The following is a 20,019-nucleotide window of genomic DNA, read 5'->3' as shown; positions in this document are numbered from 1 at the left end:
ATTCCTGTGCTCATTTTCCGAAGAGATGGTAACTTAAAGAGGTTAAATAACTTCCCCAAGTGTTTGTGAGTTGTTGAGCTGGGATCTGAACCCAAGTAGTTTGAGTGCTTGTGCCCTTTTTTCTCCCTTCTCCCTGATTCTGCTCAGTTCTATGGCCTGTCATGGTTCAGGAGCAGCTCTGAGGGCTGAGGAGGACCACATTCAGGCTATTTGTCATTAGTTGGCAGCAGCATCCCGGAGACCTGTAGATTTACACTTAATTTTCCACCTCTGAGCTAAGGCCGCCTCCTCTTTCCTAACATGTGCAGCAGCAAAAGTTCAGGGAGGAAGAGAACATTTCTACCAGAAGCGGTTTTATATCAGTTTTGCTATCAGCATCTCCATATTCAGGGATAAAAATGCAGAAGCAAAAACAAGTATAAGTTTCCCTTGAATGGGAAGCTTCTATAATACTTTGCTATTAATCAAGTTGGCTAAGGTTATTTACTTAAAATATTTTTTCTTCTTGTAGACATAAGAAAAATTAATTGCTCTGGCTTTTTCTCTGTGATTTTTGATGTTTTGTCATGCCAATGCCTGAGAAAACAACCCACAGAATAAGTATACACTGGAGCTGAGGACAAGGGTTTCAATTGCCCAAGGTTGTGGAAATATTATTGTAACATGGGAGTCAGCCATTCAGAAGGAAAGAAAGAGTGAGAGAGAATAATAGAGAGTGAGAGAGGAAGAGAGAGAGAGGGAGGGAGGGAGGAAGAAACTTGCAGTCCTCTATTGAAAAAATTTTTTCCTCTTTAAGGATTTAAATTTGTCTTCCTTCAGTGGGACATAATATTGTAGTTATTATCTCCTTAGATTTACGCATTACTTCTATAGGGCTCGGTGATCCCTGGATTTGTGAGTGTTTTCCTGAGTACAGCATTTTCATATTTATTATCATCATGTGTATGCATGTGTATATAAGAGCCAGGATTAGAGAAATGTTTCCAGACTGAAAGCAGATTTGAAGTATCAAGAACTGTCAGCAAACTGGTGAGGAACAGGAGAAGAAACCAGAGAGATCTTTTTTTTTCTTTGTAACCTTGGCTGTGCCTGGTAGCTTGTAAAATCTCAGTTCCCCGACCAGGGATTGAACACAGGCCACAGAAGAGAAAGCACAGAATCCTAACCACTAGACAGCCAGGGAAGAGAGAGCATCCTGGAAAGATAAGGGAGCCTTATTTTTATAGATTCATAAACTCTGTGCCTTAGACACAAAGTGCAGCTTTCCAAGAAAAACACCTAAAGTCTTGGCATAAATACTATTTGGCACATAGTAGGTGCCTGAGTACATGTCAAGTCTAGTCTCTTCCTCTCCAATAGTATAATCGTATTTACCAGAGACTTGCCACTTCCACAGCAACTAAAATGAAGTGGTACTCTCCCATAAAAGTCAGATTTCTGTGTCTTTGTAGCTGTTTACTTTTAAGTTTATTTTGATCTCAATTACATCACTAGGAACCCTCCAGCACCACTTATCTAAATACGGTTCTAGCTTACATGGCTTAACCTAAGTTCTCTCTGTCATGTGTTTGTTCCTGGGTATACTCTTCTGCTTTTTTGTTTTGTTTCTGCCTAAGTGAAAAACAAGAATGCCGAGATTGCTCCTTGACACACCTGTGCACTGTTGCACAGCCAGTGATCTTGAGGGAAGGCTGGTTTTGCCACACAGGTTGTAACTGGGAGGCCTCAAGAAGCCTTCAAGTAAAGAGAGGAAAATACAAAGCCCAGATAGATGGAGGTGGGGGCTGGGATGAGGGAAGGGAACACCTCTGACAGGGTATTTAGCAAGTGTTGCTTACTTACTCTGAGTGCCAAAATAGAAAGCCAAATGTCATAGGGAAGCAGAATTTCAACATGTGTGCATGCACATACACACCTACCAACCCGCTCCTTCTTCCTGTCTCTCTGAGGCGCACCCTTTCTACATGTTCTTTTTCAGGTGGCTCTTCCTCCTTGACACTATGATAGAAAATGAAAGATGAGAGACTCCATCTGATTAACGCCATGCACTCTTAGAGACAAGGGTCAGAGGTAGACTGTCCCCAGATGGAGCTAATTTTTATTTGGGGTTGAATCACTTTTTTTTTCTTCTCAAGCCAGAATATAATCAATTTCAATATTTTCACCACACCCTAAAGAAGAACTGAACACAGTGCATGGTTGCAATCGGCATTTTAGGTGTTGGTGCAGCAGGCAAAACAAGGGGTGTAGTTTTTGGAGTTTGGAAACACAAACTCAAATATTTTATCAGAATGTTTTTTGTTGTTTCCTGCATTGGCAGGTGGGTTCTTTACCACTAGAATTACCTGGGAAACCCTGTTTTTTTTTTTGTTGTTGTTGTATATGCAATTGGACTCTATATGACTTAGATCAGAATGGGGGTAAATGTGAGCCATTTAATATTTCTGCTTTCTACTTTCTATGTAGAGCCCAGACTATGCCCCATTCATTGCTCTGTTTTTTTTTTTTTTTCTCCCCAGAAGGAATGTTAGCATTAGGAGGCTTGCAACTATTTATTCCCTTTTAGTCATTCACTTACATTTTTTTTGGACTCAGCTTTTTATCTACAAAATGGAAATGATTTTTCAATGCTACAATAAGTAAATGCTGCTGCTGCTGCTAAATCGCTTCAGTTGTGTACGACTCTGTGCGACCCCATAGACGGCAGCCCACTAGGCTCCTCTGTCCCTGGGATTCTCCAGGCAAGAGTACTGGAGTGGGGTGCCATTGCCTTCTCTGACAATAAGTGAATAGTAGTCAATAATAAAGAGGGTAGTTTCAATCTGCAAAGTAGCAAGTGAAGTATTTTAACCTTAAATTTTAATTTCATTTATAATATTAATGAGTCATTTGAAAATATTCTTTCACTATCTAAGAAATGCACCTGAAAGAATATTGTATTTTATCATAATCTATCAGATTGGTGCAGATAAAAATTATTGATCCTATGTAGTGTTTGTAAAAATTATTGATCCTATGTAGTGTTTGTAAGCGGAGAAGGCAATGGCACCCCACTCCAGTATTTTGCCTGGAAAATCCCATGGATGGAGGAGCCTGGTAGGCTGAAGTCCATGGGGTCGCTAAGAGTCAGACACGACTGAGCTACTTCACTTTCACTTTTCACTTTCATGCATTGGAGAAGGAAATGGCGGCCCACTCCAGTGTTCTTGCCTGGAGAATCCCAGGGACGGGGGAGCCTGGGGGGCTGCCGTCTCTGGGGTCGCACAGAGTCGGACACAACTGAAGCGACTTAGCAGCAGCAGCAGTATTTGTAAGAATGTAGTTATGGTGAATCAGTTTTTCCCACAAGCTACATTCTTAATATATTTCAAAATTAAAAATGTCATACATTTTGGTGAAGTGATCCCTTTTCTAGAAATTTATTCTCAGGAGATAATTAGAAAAGTATTTAAGGATATATTTATAAGCTTGTTCATCTCAGCTTCATTAAAAAGACCGAAAAATGGGGGGAAAGCTATATGCCCATTAATAGGAAATTATTTAAATGAATTATAAAATGACCTCCAAATGGAATAAATAGTCAGTGGCTGAGATGTAACTCTGTATTTGTTGCTATGGAAAGGAATCTGAAATATATTGTTAAGTGAAAAGTAAATCATGGAAATATATGTTTAATATTATTCCAACTGGATGGATATATTTATATTTTTTATAGATTTATAAACATGAAGAATCTATGTATAATGGTCTTTGGAAGAGAGGGGGTATTAGAGAAAGACTTTCACTTTATATTTTAAACACTTTTGACTTGCTTAAAATTTTTTTTATGATGAATGGTGTTATGTTTTATAATCAGCCAAAACAATAATAATGAAGAAGAAACAAAAAGAACCCAAGGGGCACTCAAATGAAAGAAACTCTGAATTCTACTGCTTCTACTAATTTCTCATTTGTAATATGACCATTGAATTGGATACCTTCAACTTCTGATCAGCTAAGTAGGTACATGGGCCTAGGCTATTTACAGTGGACTAAAGAAACAGTAAAAGATAAACAAGTATAAGATAAACAGTATGAAAATATGATATAAATTGGTGGGGACTGCCATGAATAGCACACTGGTCTATTTAACCTAATAATACATGACAGGAGCCCGATGAGCTTGTGAACTGAATATCCTGTGAAATAAGGTCACTGAACGTTGGGGTAAATGATAGGGGCACTGCCAGGGGATGATAGCGCTGTATTCAATGCTGTGGGAAGTATGATTCTTTCTCCAATCTCTTTTCTTTCTGAGAGACCCGGTGGTGGGCATTAGAGACTTTCAGTCTACTTTGCCTTTATTTTGGACTGAGACCTAGATGCTATCATGTAAAAATATCCCTGCTAGTGCATATTAAGATGTGACATGCTTCCTTTTTTTATTTTGTATGCCTTTGTATCATTCACCTGAGAGGAAAAAAAAAAAGAACTCATATCCCGACGTGTAACTAAAAACCTCCGGGTGGGATTTGTTTAGTGTGAGAGCGTGATTAGTAATTTTTAGTGATTAGTAATTTTCTCCCTCAGGTGGTTTTTCTGCATTCCTGTAGAGATCGTGTACACAACAGGGCTGCCAAGTGAGAAGAAAAGGCTCAGGCGGAAAAATATCACGCTTTAGAAAACAGTATGTGTGCGTGCATGCTCGTGTGTGTGTGTGTGCTTTAAACAACTGTTTTAGTTACTTTGACAAATAAAGTGCTTTGATTTGGAATCATTGCTTTTGTGTCTTATAGATTCTCTGATCTTGCAAAACGTTCTATTACGCAATAATTTTATACCTCTGTTTCTATCCATGCACAAACCCATCTCCCTCTACTGTTTCTATCCCCCATTGGTTTTGGAAAGTAAACAGTTCTAAAAATCTTAGTTTAAGGAGGACTCGGGGCTTTTTTGCAGTTTTTTGTAAGGCCTACTGTGGAAATCATAGGATTGAGACAGGAGTTTAGTTTTTTAATTAACAAAAGAAAAAACAAAACACTGCAGAGAACTCCAGGAAAGAGCCATTTTTTAGTATCTCTTCAGGTCAGCTCCAATCCACTTTCCCAGTCAAGTGGGCATTTGCATGCACTCACATGCACCTTGACAACTGGGCTGCTAGCAAGAGTGTATAGTTGTTTTGATTCTTGCCACCCCCTGGGAATTGAAGTTATTTAGCACAAAGATTAAGCAATGTGTGTGGCCTCAGGATTTTCCCACTTGAAGCTTTCATAATTTTATTTTTGCATATCTATGGGCACATACACTAAGCCGAGTGTTCTTTTTGGTATAACTGCTAGCTCCTCAGAACATTGCTCTCTGAACCCATGCAAGTGATACACTGCGTTTGGGTTCCTCTGGGGTTTCTAAGACTAAAGTTGGCACTTAGGGCAAGAAATGAAATAAACTTTAAAGTTGAGTTAATGCATCTGCAGTGTAGACTAGGCATTCTCATATATAGTACCTTATGTATTTCCCACAAAAACCCAACCAGATGGATACTATTGTGTCACTCAGTAGAAGGCTTTTAAAGACTAAACGAATGGCCCAAGTCCCACGGTTGGTGCCTTATGGAGCTGACATTCATACCCGGGTCTGCTAAAACATCTCTGCCATTCAAGATAATAAGAGAGCAGGGGCACTAAGGGGAAGCACCAAACAACCCATACCTCACCATTTTGCTCAAGGCTTTCTTTGAACCTGAGAAAGGAATCATCTGCATTCTAACATAACACCTTCAGAAATTATACATCACTCACATTTTAAAAATCTTTAATCTACTCCTGGCTATGCATATTATCTAAGATGATAAAATCATGGGAAATGAGAAAAAAATAGATACATGAACTCTAATACTAATCTGTTTCCTCAGATTCACCATTAGTTTCTCAATAATTTCAATTTACTCACACACACACACACACACACAGGTCAGAGGGGAGAAAAAAGGCATAGGCTTTTTTTTTTCTATGCTAAGAAGTATAAAACTAAGGTAACCACTATTTCATTTCATCTTCCTATGAGATACACAGGCCAAAATGGCAGAAGAAAAGAGAATATATTAGACCTGTAGATAATCAGCTAACTACATAAATCATTCTATTCCATTTATTTTCTCCATAGATATCCATTCTTAACTATTTGGTGTGTATCTTTCTAGACCTTTCTCTATGCAAATATACTCAAATATCAATATAAATAAGTAGAAAATACATATATGTAAGTGTGTACATACATGATAATATATTATATATAATATATGTGTGTATATATGCATAGCATAAATACTGCTGTGCTGTGCTTAGTCGCTCAGTTGTTTCCAACTCTTTGCAACCCCATGGACTATAGTTCTGCCAGGCTCCTCTGTCCATGGGGATTCTCCAGCCAAGAATACTGGAGTGGGTTGCCATGCCATCCTCACGTATATATGCATATATATACACTTATATACAGGTTTTTTTAAACCAGTTTGATCACACTAAGCAAATTATTCAACCATTTGCATATTAAACATAAAAATATATCCCGATTTTCCCTAATTCTTTTTACTTGATGAATAATATTCTATCATATGGATACATCATAATATATTTACCAAGTTCCTTGTTAATGGCCTTACCTTGGATTCTGTTTGTAACAATCACAAATAATGTGTAACTAAGCATTTTACAACCACACCCTTGCATACTTATGTATCTGTAAATTAGATTCCTGGAATTGAAATTACTAGATGAAAGTGTTTACACTTTTTTTGGACAGATACTGCCAAGTTGCCTCCAAAAAACTAAGTTTTTTAGCCATAAAAAAGAATGAAACAATGCCATTTGCGGCAACATGGATGGACATAGAAATTGTCACACTTGGTGAAGTAAATCAGGCAAAGAAAATGCCACATGTTATCACTTACATGTGGAATCTAAGATCAGGGTACAAGTGAACTGATTTACAAAGCAAAATCAAGTCACAGATGTAAAAACCAATCTTATGGTTACCTGGAAGGGAAGGGATAAATTGGGAGATTGAAATGGACATGTTCACACTACTATATATAAAATAGATAACTAATAAGGGCCTACTGTATAGCACAGGGAATTCTACTCAATGTTCTGTAATGAGCTATGAGGGAAAAGAATCTAAAAAAGAATGGATATATGTGTAACAGATTCATTTTGGTATATAGCAGAAACCAACAAAACATTGCAAATCAACTATACTGCAATAAAAATTAAAAAAAAAAAAACCCAAAAACTAAAAACTAAAATTTTAATTTCTTTTGCTAGGACTTATGAGAACTAAAATTTTGATAAAACTACTGCCTCACATGTGGAGTCTCTCGTTGTTATGAAAATCATTTGCTTCACAAATAGTTTTCCAAACGAGCCTACAATTTTTCTAGAACAATTTGAGGTTTATTATAACTAAATGGAAAGCTGAGAAAATTTGAAGCAAGCTACCTGACAAGGAGTCCATCAGAATCCCAGTGCAGGCAGCAGAAATAGAAGGTTGGGTGAGGGGCTCAAGCAGGCCCCAAAGGCAAGCAAAGCTTGGGGTCCACAAAGGGGAGCAAGATTAGAAGTGGTGATTCTAGTGGCATCAGGAAGGGCCAGCCGTTTGGATTGGGAGCTTGATCCATGGAGGAAACAGCAGGCGAGGTTAGTAAAGGTACATGACAGTTTATTATCATTCCCTCAACAAATATTAATGAGCAGCTACTACTATAAGTCTGGTACCTCACTATGTCTGAGAAATATAAAAATAAATAGAATATGTTTCCTTAATGTTAGAGTTGCTCACAATCTAGTGAGAAACCATTTGCCTTGTCTTCTGGAACATTTACATGTTCCTCGGTTTCAGCGTTTGCTCCGAGGCTCCACCACACCCTATCCCTGGTGCTTTCTTCTCTCTGCGGTGCACAGTGGCTTACAGTCCTGGTGCATCAATGAGGTGATGACCAAGATGGGAGGGGAGATGTGATGAAACAGGGTGCACTTTAGCTCATCCAAGGTCTCCGGCCAAGATGATGGAAAGTCGTCCACTTTTGCCTCTTCCCCCAGCTGTGAGTCAGTCTCACTCACATGTATTTTTGGTTCACTATACTTGGTGAACATTTAAATGCTTCCCACTGTTCTGAGTGGCTAAGGACAGCCAATTTGGAATTGCCACTCACAATCAGATTTAGAGGACTGGAGAGAGTAGGTTCTATGTCTGTATTCATGGAGATAAGGCTGGTGGGGCGAAGCAGTTCATCTATTGCGTATAACAGGTAGCTGAAAGTGGTCTCTGGGGAGGACTCCAAAAGGTGACACCTCAGGCTTGTCGGAACACCTCCCTTCACCATCACATGGCCAGTTTACAAAAAAAGTGGGGAGGGGATTATATTTTCTTAGATCATTACACTGAATCTGCCGAAAGACTAATCCATGTATTCAAAGCCATGGCTTGTATTCTAAAGGTAATCTTGGTCTATGCTCAAGATCAGAGTTCAACGCAAGATAGTATAGGTGGTTTCAGATATGCACTACCTTCATATCTAAGAAAGTGAGACAAAGAACTCATCTCATTCAAGAGTCTTTGAGAACTTACGAACCTCAAAGAACTGCCAAAATGACCAAATTAGATGATGCACGAGAAAGTGCTCATAACTACAAAGTGCAATAGATGTATAAGAGACAATGATGATGGTGATAATGAGAGATATGAGTGAGTTACCATCAACTGGGTAATGTCGGTCAGCAAATTATTTGATTTCCCCCCTTTTCCCTCCATGAACCTGATGATACGGTCACACAAATTTGCCAGCTATCTTCCACCTTCTTGTCCTTGCTCATGCAGTTTTCTCAACTTGCAGGGTTGGTTTTTTGCATTATTTACCTATGAAAAGTCTTTGTATGCCTCAAACTACAATTCAAATAAAGATTCTTACTTCTTGGAGTTATTGTGAGAATTAAATGAGATAAATTGCATAAATGCATGGTACAGTGGTTGCTGTACCGAAGTACTTCATAAAGATTAGCTATTAGCATCTTTTCTCAATCAGGCTTTAAGCTCAGAGTATGGGAATCATGTTATTTATATTTGGACTTTAAGCACCTCGCATACATCTGAGTACACAAGAGCTCAATAAATGGTTGTTGAATAAATGAAATGATAAATGGTCCAAATGATCACTCTACAGGGCAAACCAGATAGTAAATGAAGCATTGCTACCACCAGGCAAAGCCAATTACCAGGTTATAGAAGGTTTATCCACATGAATTATTAGAACAACTCAAGTCATTTAGATACCTAGATATGACCTAAAACATTTTCTGTGAGTCATTAGTAAATGATTGGTTAAATGCGCCTAGAGGCTACAAAAGCACAAACAATATGTGGGTTTCTGTGGTTAGCCAAAGGCTCTGCTCTGAATGTAAAAAGGCTAGATTAGAATGACTAAAGGAGTTTTCATGTTTAATCTGGTCTGGTTCACCAGGACCTTACAAATAGTCAACTATAGAAATCCTGCTTCCTTCCATTCTCCCACCTTTTCTTGCATATTGAATTTCTTTAAAGGAATTCTGACGTGCTGGTCAACTGAGTGCTTTAACAAAATTGAAAAGAGTTCTAGATTAAAAAAAATAACTAGTTTTAGTTTGACAAAAAGTCCATGTCAAATATAAGGATATTTTAAACGTAAAAATATTGCTTTGGAAGCATAGTCATACTTGCATGCATAATGTCAAGACTTGTAAAGTAGTTTGCAATATTTGGAGTCTGCAGTATTTGGAGATAAATTTCTCTATGGCCTCTAGGTACAATTATACATAGTCTTTCTGCTAAATCTTCTCTTATTCTCCTTCTTTCTCCATTTCTTTTCCTCTTCCCCATTCTCCCTTCCCTTTTGTGGTAGATAACCTTATAACACCAGACTTCAAAAAGGGAAGCATTAAAAATTACATTTATAATGCGGTGGTCCTTCTCAATGGTGGCTTTCATTGCTAAGGATAAGCAAAAACTTGGATTTAAGATGATCACCATATATGGCAAATAAAACACTGAACAAATAAAAATTAACAGCAAACAAGAAGCAGCCCTAAGTCCTCTGAGACCAAGTAGTAGTGTCTTTGTAAGCTGACAGTTTGGGTAGTCAGGAGCCCTCACCATTTCATCAGACGCTATGACAAACTAGAATAAACAGGTGAACCCTCTGCTCCTCCGCACTGGGGATATGGGGAAATTGACTCATACCTGCTGGTGTTTAAGCATGGCTCTGAAATCCCAAGTTATTTCTGTGCTAGAGACCATGAAAAGAGGTCAACTATTTCTTTGTATAAAGAAATGACTGCTTCTTCTCAAAGTGGAGGTCCACCCTCCTGTTCTCTGAGATGTCAAAAATGCCCTGTGAGTCTTCCCGGGCTCTGGCTTTCCATTTAAGCTCAGAGCTCTTTCCTCACAGCACAGCAACCTTCTGGTTATGCTACCACTGCTAATCATTCACACTTCCTATCACTGTTACTAATCAATCACCTTCTCATGCCCAGGAAGGAAATCGCAACACTATAATGTAAGCTCCACTTTATCATTTTTCTAGCCATGTTTTTTCTTGTTGCTTTAGTAGAGACCCTTATCTTAGGAACACTGACTGACATGTATATATACTGTCACTGTACCCCGATAACTTTTGAGAAAATGTGTTGACATTATTCGCAATAACTCACAGTCCAGTGGCTAATTTCAACGTACCCAAGTAGCACAAGTCTTCAGGCCTTTTGTTCAAAGTGATTCTCAGTTACTTCTGGTATTACTCCATTACTTCTCAGTGATTTCATGGGGGCCTCCATGAGTTCGTGATCAGTTCTATCCAGTTCTGCTCTAGATCCTCCTTTCGATGCCCATGGCCATCAATGTCATGTTTAAAACCTGTGAAATGCCGAAACAGCACCACACTTAGCTTCCATTCCATTGGAACCACATAGTCTCACATGGTAATTAGGAGAAAACTCCTTTATCTCAGTATACCACCCTTTGTTACCTGGTTATGAAAAAAAGCACTATCTGTGTTCCAGTGTTTCACAAAATTCTCAAGGGAAAAACTCTTTCGTCTTCTGATCGAAACCTGTTTTTCACAAGGTATTTTGGATTGGGTAAATGAACACGATCTATTCTTCCTCTCTTCTTGTCTTGCTCTACATGTCTGTAACAGAACGCTTCCTCGTGGGCCTTTGGCTCCTGTTTGTGTGTTTCTGTTTTGGGGCATTCCTCCTCCCTTTTAAGGGGACTACTCAGAATCCCAGAGAATGAGTCCAGAACCTGATTACCTGGTCACAACTAGCTGCAAGGGAGGCTGAGAAAATGTGACCTTTTATTCCGTGTGCTGACATATCTAGCTAAAAATAAATATTCTGTGTTAAAAAACAGAAGGAAGAGAACACATTTTGGTACAGACAACCGGCAATCTCTGCTGCAGGTTTTAGCCCACTTTTCTGTTTTTTTCTCCTATCATCCATATCTTGTGAGGAAAACTCTCAGTTTGCTCATGGATCTAAATATGGTAGAATTTTTCCATGTCTGGGCCTTACTCACCATGTTTCCATATTTGAAATAATCTAGACTTATTTTCTTGTTCTAATTCCTCATCTTTAAAAAAAATTTTTTTTAATTTAATTTTTTTATTCTTAGCTGTGCCTGGCCTTTGTTCTTGCATGGCTAGTTTCTCTGCTTGTGCCAAATAGTGGCTACTCTTCGAAGTGCAAGGGCTTCTCATTGCAGTGGTTTCTTTCTCTCTCTGTTTTTTTTTAAATTATATATTTAAAAAGTTTTTTTGGTTGTGCTGGATCTTCTTTGCTGCATGTGGGCTTTCTCTAGTTGTAGTGAGCAGGGGCTACTCTTTGTTGGGGTGCAAGGGTTTCTCATTGCAGTGGCTTCTCTTACTGTGGAGCTCAGGCCTTAGGCGCATGGGCTCAGTAGTTGCAGCTCTTGGACTCCAGAGCGAAGATTCAGTAGTCTTGGTGTACAAGCTTAGTTGCCCCATGGCTTGTGGGATCTTCCTGGACCAGTGATTGAACTTGTGTTCTGTGCTTTGGCAGGTGGATTCTTAACCACTAGGCCATGAGGGAAGCCCTGAGTTTTCATCTTTCAAGGCTCAAATTGGAGCGTTACTCCCATATAAAGTAGTAATTATATTTTCTTCTAGGTCCAGTGTTCTTGTCTCTACCATTCATGGCAACTTTTGCCTTTTAAAATTTATACCCAATGCCTTTCTTTTAAGTCTGTTAGTGCAAGGGCTAGTAGGTTTTCTGAAGCAAAGAAACTAGCATGGTATCTTACTGACAGCCAGTGCTTGGCAATTATTTATTTTTGTTGTTGCTGATAACCTAGGCTAAAGTTTGATGAGGAGTATGAAGGGCCAAGGATCATTGAGTCAAGTCATGGAACTGTGCTTTCACTATACTTCTCTTCTGAGAGTAAAAACAATACTGTGAGCACTGGGATAGGAGAATGATTAAGGAGTTTCAAAATTTTTGTAAACTTAATCCAAAAATTAAGCCTTATTATTTTTGAATACCATCAGGATTGGATAATACAATCCATTTATTTTTATTATATGAATTGGTGATACATTCACATGTTTTATTCCTGTTTTAAAAATAAAAAATATAAAAGACATTTATTAAAAGACTCTTCCTTCCCTGCCTTTCATAAAACCATCCCTATCTGTCTGAGAACTAACCACTATTATTGATTTATTATCCTATCAGATATATTTTTTAATGCAAATAAGACTGATGCAAATATTCCTTTTCTGTTTCATTTTCTCCTCCAACATTAATATATTATGATCAACTCTTTACTTTTTATCAGGATAACTTAGAGATTTTTCCATATCGATACATTAATCCTTTCTTAATTCTTTTTCGACATTGGCATAGTATTCCACTCTGAGGCTGTACCATAATTTATTTAATCAGTCTCCTGTTGATGAACATTTAGGTTGTCACCAAATTTTCTCCATTGCAACCATGCTGCAGGTAATATCTTTGAACTTAATTCATTTTGTATTTCTATATATAAAGTGTAAATTCCTAGAAGTAGAATTGCTGGGTCAATGGGATATGCATTTGAAACTTTAGTAGATACTGTCTGATGGCCCGCTATAAGAATGCTACAAAATCATACTCCCACCAGGAACATATAAAAGTATTTTTATGCAATCTTGCCAAAATAGTTTATTATCATGCTTCTGGGACTTTGCCAATCTGTTACATAGATGGAAAAAAACCAACTTCATCTTTTAATTTTCACTTTTATTACTCTGAGTGAAGTTGGGCATCTTTTAAAATTTTTTTACTTACTCAAGAACTATATCTATTTTCCTTTCTGGGAATATTCTGTTTATCTTAGTGGACTTTTTAATCAGATAAATAATCTTTCATTTACTCTTATGAATTTGTAGACATTCTTTATATATGTGAGAGATTAGCCCCTTGTCTATGTTTCAAGTAGCAAATACTTTTGCTTAGTTGTCTTTTTTTTTTTTTTAACATGGGTTATTTTTTTCATTAGAGAAAATTTTTTTGGATTCTTATAAAGTGGATCTTATCAATCTTTTCTTCCATGACTTCTGAAGTTTGTAACATAGAAAGGCTTTTAATACTCAAGATTATAAAATAATTATCTCAAATTCTTCTTTATTTATTTTACATTTTAAGTACTAAATCTATTTAAAATTTTAGGCCATGTCAAGCAAATATATCCCTGGAATAAGGTTGCTAGATTTTCAAATAAAAATACAAATACCCAATAAAATTTGAATTTCCCATTAACAGCAAATCACTTTTTAGTACAATTATGTCCCATGTAATATTGGGAGCTTTACTGGGGAAATACTTAATAATGATTCTCTGTTTATCTGAAATTCAAATTTAACTGGGTCTCCTGTATTAGGGCTTCCCAGGTGACTCAGTGGTAAAGAATCTGCCTGCCAATGCAGTAGACACAGGAGATACAGGTTTGATTTCTGAGTTGGAAAGATCCCCTGGAGGAGGAAATGACAACCCGCTCCAGTATTCTTGCCAGTATAATCCCATGGACAGAGAAGCCTGGCGAGCTACAGTCCATGAGCTCAAAAGAGTAGGATATGACTGAGCACACACACATACACACAAGGTCCTGCTACTCTTCCTCATTCACTATTTAAAAATTTAATGGTCTTACACGATGTCTACCTACATTTCTTACAGGTTCTGAAATTGGTACACACAACTGGTATTAGGCAAAGTGAAATCAGTCCACCTACTTATGAATAAATAATTGTCTAGCTCTTTTATGACATTCTGTCCAATGTTACAAAAAAAATTTATTTCCAGTAGCAGGAAATAACTGCCCAGTAGTAGTGAAGAACTAGTTCTCTGTCTCTTGTTCTAAAGAAACAACTGAGTTTCTGAGAACATTTCCTAATTGAAATAATTGTCTCAGCTACTGTTTTAAAAGGTTAGAGGCTAGAGTTTCAGATTTATATAACATTGCTATTTTTTCTTACAGAAGTTTAAGTAAAAACATTTAAAAATGATAGAGACTTCCCGGTGTTCCTGGCTAAGACTCCGCGCTCCCAGTGCAGGGGGCCAGGGTTTGATCTTTGGTGAGGGAATTGGATCCCACATGTTGCAAATAAGAGTTTGAATGCCGCAACTAAAGCCCCAGCACAGCCAAATAAATAAATACATCAAAACAAAACATTAAAAAATAAAAATTATAAATTTAGTAATGTTTGATTAAATCAGACAAAAACAAGTCCACTGTCTCTTTTTTTACTCCTTTTGAAAACACACAATCAGGAGTCTTATCTCTCTTAACACTTCCATTAAGATTAACAAAGCACAATGTTGAGATAATACTCCCCTTCCCTCCATAGAATTAATTGCAGCACTAATCATAAGCATGACAAATAGAGACTATGATGTCACTGAAGTAGCGAGGTAGGTCCTGGTTATGATACAACCAGTAGAAGATAGTTTACCTTCTTCTACCTAATTACTTGATTGCATCTCATCAGTTCACTAAATCATTCATTCAACAAATATTTATTGAGTATCTACTGACATTAGGCACTGTGTTAGGTGGTAGAGTGAATAAAACAGTCATGAATGCTGTCTTCAATGAAGCTTTGCAGTGGTGTGCTAAAGCCACCTCCTACTGGCTGGTTGAGAGACCATTTTTAAACTTTCAGGAACTTTTTGAGTATTATAATAGGCAGTGGTAAGAGTATTTATACACAAAAAGGAGCAAACACTACAAATCATGGCTTTCTTTGTTATTTTTTTTCTTCCATTGCCTTTTTGTTTAAATACAGAAAGTGAAAGTTTCTCAGTTGTGTCAGACTCTTTGCAACTCCAGGGACTACACAGTCCATGGAATTCTCCAGGCTAGAATACTGGAGTGGGTAGCCTTTCCCTTCTCCAGGGGATCTTCCCAACCCAGGGATTGAACCCAGGTCTCCTGCTTTGCAGCAGATTCTTTACCAGCTGAGCCACAAGGGAAGCCCTTAAATAGAGCTGGTTGTTAAATACTGACCAGCACATCACTGCGTTTACAGAGATGCCTCTTGACTTCATCACCCTTTCTGCCTCCCTATCACCACACAAGGCCCCCACAGCACCAATGTATCTTGCATTTTATACATAATAGCTTCTTGAAACCTTGTGAAGGGATCAAAATTATGTTTTAGTTGACATACATTGTTGGTTGTTGGCTATGTAAAGAAACCCAAAGTGAAACTTTTAAGAGAAACTTCACAATGTTAAAAAAATTCAGAGTATATTTAGTTATAAGATGGGCATAATAATAGCACCTCCTGCATAGGGTTGCTTGGGGATTAAATGAGCTACTATGTGTAAAGCACTTTGGAAAGTGCCTGACACTGCGTTGCACAGAGTACACAACATACAAGTCAAAGTTCACCCTGTTCTTATTTTGCATGATGAATTTTCTTTATGGTACTGATTGTATGGAAGGTAAGTAGGAAACTTCAGCTGTATCTCTCAGCTCCACTCAATAAGTTAAAATGACCTCTTTGATTTAAAAATATCCTTAAAGGATTTTAGATCTGGAAACTTAACTGATGAGGGCAAGTTAGGAAAGGTAATATCATGTCCTTGGAGCCAGAAGAAATGCTGTACTTGCTTCTTTTTGCCATTTGAAAGTATTAAGACTTTTTATGAAAAACCTTACTTTTTTATTCTTTGTTATTTTCATTAGCTTTCATAAGTGATCTAGGGCATTCTGAGTATGCAACAACTGATTATGTTTTCTTTATTCTATAAGAAGAGCACAGAGGGGAGAAGGGCACCAGAGAGCTTCTGACAGACTACTAATCTTGGGATTTTGAAAGTTAGACTCTCACCTCTGGCAGAATTCCCCAGTCTATTTTTATGTACTAGAATGTTTTTTCCTCCCCTTTGAAGGTAATTTTTCATATGCAATTTCTATATGTATTTTGTTAGATTTATGACCAAGTTTTTGATGTTCTTATTCTTGCTAGTATTGTAAATGGTATTGTTTCATAATTTAATATCCAAGTTGTTCTTGGCAGTGTATAGGAAAGCAATGACTTTTCTGTATTGATCTTATTTTCTGTACTGTTCTTAATCACCTATTGTTTCAGATTTTTTTGTAGATTCTTAAGAGTTCTCAATGTTAATAATCATGACATCTGCAGATAAAGACGGTTGTATTTCTCCCTGTATCTTTTATTCATTTTTCTTGTGTTATTGCTTTAACTAAGACTTTGAAAAAGAGTGATGAGAGGGGATGTCTTCATGTTATTATGATCTTAGGGGAGAGGTGTCCTGTCTCTCACCATTAAGTATAATGTTAGCTATGTTTTCTTGTGTATGTATGCCGTTTTCTGGATTATGGAAGTTCTCTTATAGTTCTCATTTTTTGAGGTATACAGAATGTAAATGGTTTGTTTTAATTTACTCTATTGAGAAATTTGATTTTTTGGTCATTCTTTTCAGAGTGGGGGTGGTTTAAGAATGGTAGAGGCAAAGAAGGACATTCCACACTTGATCCCATGATGACTAGTCCCTGAGTCATCTCTCTGCTGTTTTCATCCTCCACCCCTTGTCATAAAAACAGGGATCTGTAGCAGCTGCATTTGGGAAAGAGGCAGTATGAGATGCAGTGATAAACATGCTTTTATTTTTTTTTGAACTTGCTTTTAAATCTAAAGAGCTTATCTGTGTGAACTTAGATGAATCATAAAACTTTATTTCTAAAGTCAGGGCCATGATTACTTTATAGGGCTGTGAAGACAGGTTGAATGATGTAAACTTGAAAGTATAGATTTAAGTTTTCTTTTTAGACTATAAATTGTTCTAGGGCAGGATACATATCAATTCATTTTTGTATCCCCTAAGTAGTCTGGGGGCACAGTATATACTTACTATGTATCTAATTACTGTGTTATTGTATACATTTTTCTCTTCAAGATCTCTGCTTGCTCTTGGGATGTGTGTGTGCGGTGCTCACAAGTGGGCATTACTGTATGGGCTATCACAGTCAGACTCTATTACCTTGGAATAAGCCACCCAAACTCCTTAACAAATAACTGAACTGTTTGGATGACAATATGAGAGGTCCCGGGTAAAGCACTCTGCAAATTGCTGACTCATGGAAAATGCTCATTAAATGCTAATTGTTAATTTTATTTGGGTAATACCTTCATTAGGGGAGAAGGCAATGGCAACCCACTCCAATACTCTTGCCTGGAAAATCCCATGGATGGAGGAGCCTGGTAGGCTGCAGTCCATGGGGTAACTAAGAGTCGGGCAAGACTGAGCGACTTCACTTTCACTTTTCACTTTCATGCATTGGAGAAGGAAATGGCAACCCACTCCAGTATTCTCTTGCCTGGAGAATCCCAGGGACAGAGGAGCCTAGTGGGCTGCCGTCTATGGGGTCGCACAGAGTCGGACACGACTGAAGCGACTTAACAGCGGCAGCAGAAGCACCTTCATTAGGCAGTCAGAGAACTAGAGAAGGGAAGCTATGCGGGTTTTGGTTTATTTGTTTGTGGTTGTTTTTTTGTGTCTCCAAGAAGGAAAATTTTTGTTTGCTCATAGGTGATAACAGAGGGCCAAAGTAAGGGGGAAATGTGGCCCAAAGCATACAGCTGGCCCAAATTTCCATTTGTGCCGATTCATTGGGTTTCTTCTTTTCCCGTCCACTAGGTGGCACTGTTTACTCATGTATGCTACTCAAGGTCTTTCCACAAACCTTAATTCAGAAGTGCGTGTGTGCTCAGGCGCTCACTTGAGTCCAACTCTGCGAACTCAAATTGAAAAGCCATGTATTTATTTGGGGTAATGTGGTGGTGGTGATGAGACGGGTGCCTGGAAGGAGTGTATTGGGAAAGAAAATATAAATGAACTGCCTCAAAGACCAATCTTTGAGGTACAATTAAGAGACAGTTGTCATCTATGGTTTTGTGACTTCACGGGATAAATTCCAAACTATTTTTAAAACGGTTTTTAAGAGTCTTATGCAATTAGTTTCTGTTACTATTCCAAGAAATGAAGGAAGGCCTTCACCAAACCAAAGGATAAAATAAAAATGTGGCTTTGAATGTTGAGGAGGTGCTCTTAAAGGTCCGTTTCCCTATCTTCAATGATAGTTAATGAGGGCACAGACCACTAATAAGCAGTTTAAACAGTTTCTAGGGTAAGCTTAAGCTGGACCTTCAAATCTCATAAAAATCAGTCACTGCAGAGAAGAGACCAAATGCACTGTGATCATTTGGATATGGAGTTTGCAGACACCTTCCTGATCTTCCAGGTTAATTTTGATCCCATTTCTGCATTGCTGTATTGCCAGATTCTCAGCATAAGCTGTCATTTATCTGAATACCACTCGGGTGAAACTTGTGATGGTTCCAAAAAGGCACATGTAACTTTTGGATAGAAACAAAATTAAAAATGATTTTCTTCCCTTGCATTTCCAGGCTATTAGCCAGGGGGAAGTATGTCAACCATATGAAACCAAAGGGTCAAGAAATCAAAGATTACAGCCATTTCCTTGGAGTTTGGGGTCTTTTAAAATTTATCATCACCTCTTCATTGTCCATTACAACTTGAAAATTAACTCATTTATACTGCTTGTTTAGGGCTTAGATTATTTTTGTCTTCAAAAGCGACCAAAACTCTCTAACAAATACTTCCCAGTTCACAATTTTCCTAAAGCTTTGCTGGTCTCTTTTGCTGCTGCTGCTAAGCTGCTAAGTTACTTCAGTCGTGTCCGACTCTGTGTGACCCCATGGACAGCAGCCCCCCAGGCTCCCCCGTCCCTGGGATTCTCCAGGCAAGAACACTGGAGTGGGTTGCCATTGCCTTCTCCAATGCATGAAAGTGAAAAGTGAAAGAGAAGTCGCTCAGTCATGTCCAACTCTTAGCGACTCCATGGACTGCAGCCTACCAGGCTCCTCTGTCCGTGGGAGTTTCCAGACAAGAGTCCTGGAGTGGGGTGCGCTTGCCTTCTCCGGCCTCCTTTGCTAATGAGCTTCAGTTTGCTTTGCTTTCCTGTGTGTCTACCAGAATGTACCACCTTGAGTTGGTGTGAAATAAACAACTAAATATAGTCACAGTTTTGGCAGTTAACTTTTGGAGGACTGTCACAAAGCCCCCTAAAACAGGAATTAAGCAGATTTAAAACCAACAGGCAAACTCTTCTGTGCTTGGTAGGAGAGGATTTTTATATGTTGTGAACAGTAGTTACCACAATGTTTTCCTCATATTTAAGCCCACTTTATTTAACTAACAGCAATAACTTTAATGATTGTTAGCAAAGCACTGTTAAATGCTCAGCACCCTTCTCTGAAATGGGGCTTCTTCCAGAAAATTCTTTATGTGGAACCAACACTGTGTAATCAGCAGTTGCGTGAAGAGGTTTGGGCAGCAGAGCAGATAACAGCAGCCTCTGCTAGCTACGCAGAACTGCCGCGGCTGAAACATGCATTTTGTTCTTCGA

Source organism: Bison bison, unplaced genomic scaffold, assembly GCF_000754665.1.
Source record: "Bison bison bison isolate TAMUID 2011002044 unplaced genomic scaffold, Bison_UMD1.0 scf7180017864367, whole genome shotgun sequence".
In the NCBI taxonomy this organism is placed as follows: domain Eukaryota; kingdom Metazoa; phylum Chordata; class Mammalia; order Artiodactyla; family Bovidae; genus Bison; species Bison bison.
Note: the sequence above shows the minus strand (reverse complement) of the source record.